We start from the raw sequence: 6,000 nt of genomic DNA on the forward strand, positions 1-6,000 counted from the left end.
AGCCCAATTGAAGAAAGTTAAGACTGCATGGGAAGGCCCGTTAATTCGGACCGCTGGAGGACACCTCATCACGCCGAGTGGGATCTGCACGGCAAGAATTACCATTCATGACCGGACTTACCCTGCCACCTTCGTTATCCTCCAACAGTGTTCACGAGACGTCATTCTCGGCATGGACTTCCTGAACCAACACGGCGCAATCATCGACCTGAAGTCGAAGTCAATAACGCTGTCGGAAGATCAAGCGATACCGCCGGAGAGCCCTCGTAGTCACCACGCCTTGAGTGTGCTCGAAGATCAAGTGAGCATCCCGCCTCGCTCCAGCATTGTTATTTCGGTCGGCACCGAAACACCCACTGACGTAGAAGGCGTCATCGAAGGCGACCAACGTTTGCTGCTCGACCGTGAAATTTGCGTCGCAAGAGGGATCGCTCGACTGCACGGAGGAAACACGAAAGTGTTGCTGACAAACTTCAGCCAGGAGTTCAAGCACATCAACAAGGGCACGGCGATCGCATACATCGAGGAAATTCAGGAAACCAGCGATGCCTTTGTCATCTCGGATTCTGTTGCATCTACCCCGACGACCGTGGTTCCCGAGCCAGACTTCGACATAAATCCAAGTCTCCCCGTGATTAAGCAGCAACAGCTCAGAAGTCTGCTTCGACGATACAAAGACTGCTTTTCGACGTCATCGAGGATTCGACAAACACCAGTCGCAAAGCATCGCATAATAACCGAAGAGTGCGCTCGACCACTACGCCAGAGCCCTTACCGAGTTTCGACGCGAGAACGCGAAGCTATACGACAACAAGTCGATGAAATGCTGCGCGACGACATCATCCAGCCGTCGAAAAGCCCGTGGGCGTCTCCGGTTGTTTTAGTGAAGAAAAAGGACGGAACCCTACGTTTCTGCGTCGATTATCGTCGACTGAACAAAATCACGAAGAAAGACGTATACCCCCTCCCACGGATAGACGACGCATTGGATCGGCTCTGCAATGCTAAATACTTCTCATCGATGGACCTCAAGTCTGGCTACTGGCAAATAGAAGTCGACGAAAGGGATCGCGAAAAGACCGCCTTCATCACGCCAGACGGCCTCTATGAATTCAAGGTTATGCCATTTGGACTGTGCTCGGCGCCTGCAACGTTCCAGCGCGTGATGGACACGGTGTTAGCAGGATTGAAGTGGCAGACGTGTCTTGTTTACTTGGATGACGTCGTTGTCTTCGCCGGAAATTTCGACGATCACCTTAAGCGGCTTGCGACGGTATTAGAGGCCATCAAGTCATCAGGGCTCACTCTGAAGTCGGAAAAGTGCCGCTTCGCTTACGATGAGCTTTTGTTCCTAGGCCACGTGATCAGCAAATAAGGAGTACGCCCCGACCCACAGAAGACAGCTGCCATCGCAAAGTTCCCGCAGCCAATCGACAAGAAGGCAGTGCGCAGATTCCTTGGCATGTGTGCCTACTATAGGCGCTTTGTCAAGGACTTTTCACGTATCGCTGAGCCACTGACACAGCTAACTAAATGTGACGTCGAGTTCAAGTGGGAAACGCCGCAGGCCGACGCATTTCAAGAACTCAAACGACGCATGCAGTCGCCGCCCGTACTTGCGCACTTCGACGAGCACGCCGATACCGAAATCCACACTGACGCCAGTAGCCTAGGCCTCGGTGCCGTGCTAGTCCAGAGAAAAGATGGTCATGAACGCGTGATAGCTTACGCTAGCCGGTCGTTGTCAAAAGCGGAAGGCAATTATTCTACGACTGAAAAGGAATGCCTCGCTATCATTTGGGCTACAGCAAAATTCCGCCCTTACCTCTATGGCAGGCCATTCAAAGTCGTCAGCGACCATCACGCGTTGTGTTGGTTAGCTAACTTAAAGGACCCTTCAGGACGGCTGGCCCGGTGGAACCTCAGACTACAAGAATATGACGTCACGGTAATATACAAGTCCGGAAGAAAACACTCCGACGCCGACTGCTTATCACGTGCCCCCATCGATCCCCCGCCGCAAGACGACGAGGACGACGACGCCTTCCTTGGAATAATAAGCGCGGAAGACTTCACTAAACAGCAGCGAGCAGACCCGGAGTTAAAAGGCCTCGTCGAATACTTGGAAGGGAACACCGACGTTGTCCCTAGGGCATTTAAGCGCGGGTTGTCTTCGTTCACGCTACATAACAACCTGCTGGTGAAGAAGAACTTCTCACCAGTCCGCGCCAGCTACCTTCTTGTTGTACCGTCAGCGCTGCGTCCAGAAGTACTGCACGCCCTACACGACGACCCAACCGCTGGGCACCTCGGATTCTCCCGGACGCTGTCGAGGATACAGGAAAGGTATTACTGGCCGCGTCTGACCGCCGACGTCGCCCGTTACGTCAAAACATGCCGAGACTGTCAGCGGCGCAAGACACCACCGACAAGGCCAGCAGGGTTACTACAGCCGATCGTACCTACTCGTCGACCATTCCAGCAGATTGGGATGGATTTGTTGGGGCCGTTTCCGACGTCAACATCCGGGAATAAGTGGATCGTCGTGGCGACGGACTATCTCACCCGCTTTGCTGAAACTAAAGCTCTACCGAAAGGCAGCGCAGCCGAAGTGGCGAAATTTTTCGTCGAGAACATCCTGCTGCGACATGGTGCCCCAGAAATCCTCATCACCGACAGAGGAACGGCTTTTACAGCAGAGCTCACCCAAGCCATTCTGCAGTACAGCCAGACAAGTCACAGGAGGACAACTGCCTACCATCCGCAGACGAATGGTCTCACGGAGCGCCTGAACAAGACCCTCGCCGACATGCTAGCAATGTACGTCGACGTCGAACACAAGACCTGGGATGCCGTCCTGCCGTACGTAACATTCGCTTACAACACGGTGGTGCAAGAAACAACACAGATCACGCCGTTTAAGCTGGTTTACGGCAGGAATCCGACGACGACGCTCGACGCCATGCTGCCGCACGTCACTGACGAGGAAAATCTTGATGTCGCTAGCTATCTCCAGCGCGCCGAAGAAGCCCGACAGCTCGCCCGCCTGCGGATCAAGAACAAGCAGAGGACCGACAGCCGACACTACAACCTCCGACGACGCTTCGTCGAGTACCAGCCCGGCGACCGTGTTTGGGTATGGACCCCGATACGCCGGCGAGGACTCAGTGAGAAGCTGCTGCGACGCTATTTCGGACCCTACAAGGTCATCCGACGTATTGGCGCACTAGACTATGAGGTCGTGCCAGACGGCATTTCGCTGTCACAGCGACGCCGCTCAAGACCTGAAGTTGTCCACGTTGTGCGACTCAAGCCGTACCACCAGCGTTGACTAACTTTGGGACTTCGCGTAACTGACCTTTGGACTTGGTTTCTTTTCGTTGTTTTGTTAATTATGTTTAATAAGTGTCCTTTTGTGTTTCGCTCTTATATTTGTAGCATCGGGACGATGCTTTTTAAGAGGGGGGTATTGACACGTGTACTTATATTTATCGGGCGACCACGTTTCGCCGTCTAACAAATCTTATCGCACAGCGCGGGACGCGCTTGCATGTATCCGAAGTTTCTGGAAAGTTATCGATGCTTCTATCCGCAGTCTGTTGTCGCGGAACCTTGTGTTATCTGATTTATTTGCCTGACGCGAATGGTGTAGAACTTTGTGCAAGGCACGCGGGTCCCAACGATTAGTCTGGAACATTCGACGATTCTGTATAAAAGCCGACGCGCTTGACCCGCTGATCAGATTTCCGACGATCGCCGACTGTGTTCGCCGCTTTCGTTGTGCTATAAGTGTAGCCTGTTTTGTGGGCACAGGTTCGCCCAATAAAATCTAGTTTTGCCTTTCACAGTATCGCCACTGTGTTCTTAACGTCACGACCACGTGACAATATCGTATGCTTACTTGGGTTTTTACTATATTTTATACGTTGTATAAGAATTTTTTCTTCTCCACGCGCTACCACTGCTGTGTACTGGTGGCTGGAGCTTTGTCAAGCTGCGAAAGTGCAGCTTCTTTCTCCTACCCCGCTTTTTATTCTTGTACATAGCGCGAAAAATAAACTTCATTAATTAATTCATTTATTTATTTGTTTATTTATTTATTTATTTATTTATTTATTTATTTATTTATTTATTTATTTATTTATTTATTGACTGAATCGTCTGCATGACCTCCAGAAAGTACTGCACCACTCGCGGCGCGCATACATTCAGATCACGCGAAGTTGGCTGGCAACAGATGACGGATAGAACTGCCAATGACATTCGAGAAACTTCCGAGTGGAGACGAGGTTTGTTCCAGCAACCCTATCAGGGTCAGTGCAGGGCTGGACACCTTGCTCGTGCCTCAGCACTTGAGTGACTCTTTGGCATTGCTGAAAATGGAGAGCGAAGTACAGGCAGTGGCGATCCGGAAAGGCGTTCCTTGCGGAGACGAGGTTTGTCTCAGTAGCCGTAACAAGATAAAGGAGGCGCTGAAATCTTTCCTCGTACCACCGAACTTGAGCTACGTTCTGGAATCGCCAAAAGAAGAGAATGCCATGGCGGCCAGGCAGGGCAGGAACCCGATGCTCGGGGGTTCTAGCGGAACATTCAGTTGCCACCTGGCAGCGAAAAATTGGTTCAGACGGCACAGGGCCAAAATAGCTAAGTGTTCGGTGCAACAAAAACTTGCGGAAGACGGCACATTGCAGTGCGTGAAACAGAGAAACAGGCCATCGCGCAGAGCCGAAAAGGTTTCATTGTGGTGATTCAGCAAACGGATGCGTCGCGACAGGCAGATTACGACAGGAGAGGGCGCATCTCAGCGAGTAAGGGTGCGGCTGAAATGTTCAACTCGGCTGAGACATGCGATTCCGAACCGGGCGAGTAGAACAGTCACTGAGGTCGAATGCGCCGCGAGTTCGAGGACGAAGGGAGAATGGATACTGTTCCCGCGTATAGGGCCTCCTCCACCCCGGGGACGAGACGGCTAGCCGCGAGCACACGGAGTGGCAGATGACGGTAGAGGGCAATCTAGGTCTTCCATCCCTTGTGCTCTGCGTGGCCCAAAGTCTGTGAGTCGGCGACCAAATCGAGCGCGCATTAAGAAGTAATTGTAGAACTAGGCTCATCCATGGGTTGTTTTCTTGTTGTATGTAATAAGTCCGCGATGCATTTTTGTTAGTTATGAGCAACGCATTACTTTTAAGTTCTATAGTGTCGCATTCGGCTCAGAATTTGACTGTATTGTTGTGTTCTAGATGATCTCCCTTTGTTTGTCCATTGCCTGAGCTTTGAGAGTTGCGCCTTCTTTGAGACATGATTTAAACCAAATTTATGATAACGTTAGGCACGCTACCATTTCAACTTTGTTTAGGGTCGTTTGCGCGGTACTCCTCTATGGCTGCCCTTCTAGCGTTCGCTGGTTCTAATCTCGGAATTAGTTATGGCAGAGGGTATGATTACTTGGCATATCTCGGAAGGGGTTGTGGGCTTCCCTTGTCGCTGCTCGGGCGCTGTGTGGATTTGATCGCTAAATGCCAGTTCCCAGCCAACGAGCCAAGAGCGCCATTTCCCCTGGACGTGATCCTCCCAGCGAGCCAGCCCACCAAAAGAATGCCTTCAATCCCTTGAAGCAACGACATGTCTCCGATCCTCACGAATCTTCACTCACCTCATCGCCTGAGATTTCAGTGCACCTCACACAGCATGGGGATACAACAAAAATAGTGACAAAGGCACCAAAATTTTAACCGGCATCCAGGAAGAACGACTCATCCTTCTTGACGATCCCGACTCACCCACCCTTCACGGAAACTCTGTGCGATGGGACACTGCACAAGATCTCACCCTCCTCAATGTTCCAACCAAGGCCGCATGGACCAATATGCACGACGCGTTCAGCAGTGATCATAGACTTATTAAGATCACCCTCCAGGCTCCCAACTATAGAGGATATGTCTGCCTCTATTCACGTACTGACTGGAATAAATTTCTTAAGGACTGCAACTTAGACAATCT

This window comes from Dermacentor andersoni, chromosome 5 (assembly GCF_023375885.2).
Source record: "Dermacentor andersoni chromosome 5, qqDerAnde1_hic_scaffold, whole genome shotgun sequence".
Lineage (NCBI taxonomy): Eukaryota > Metazoa > Arthropoda > Arachnida > Ixodida > Ixodidae > Dermacentor > Dermacentor andersoni.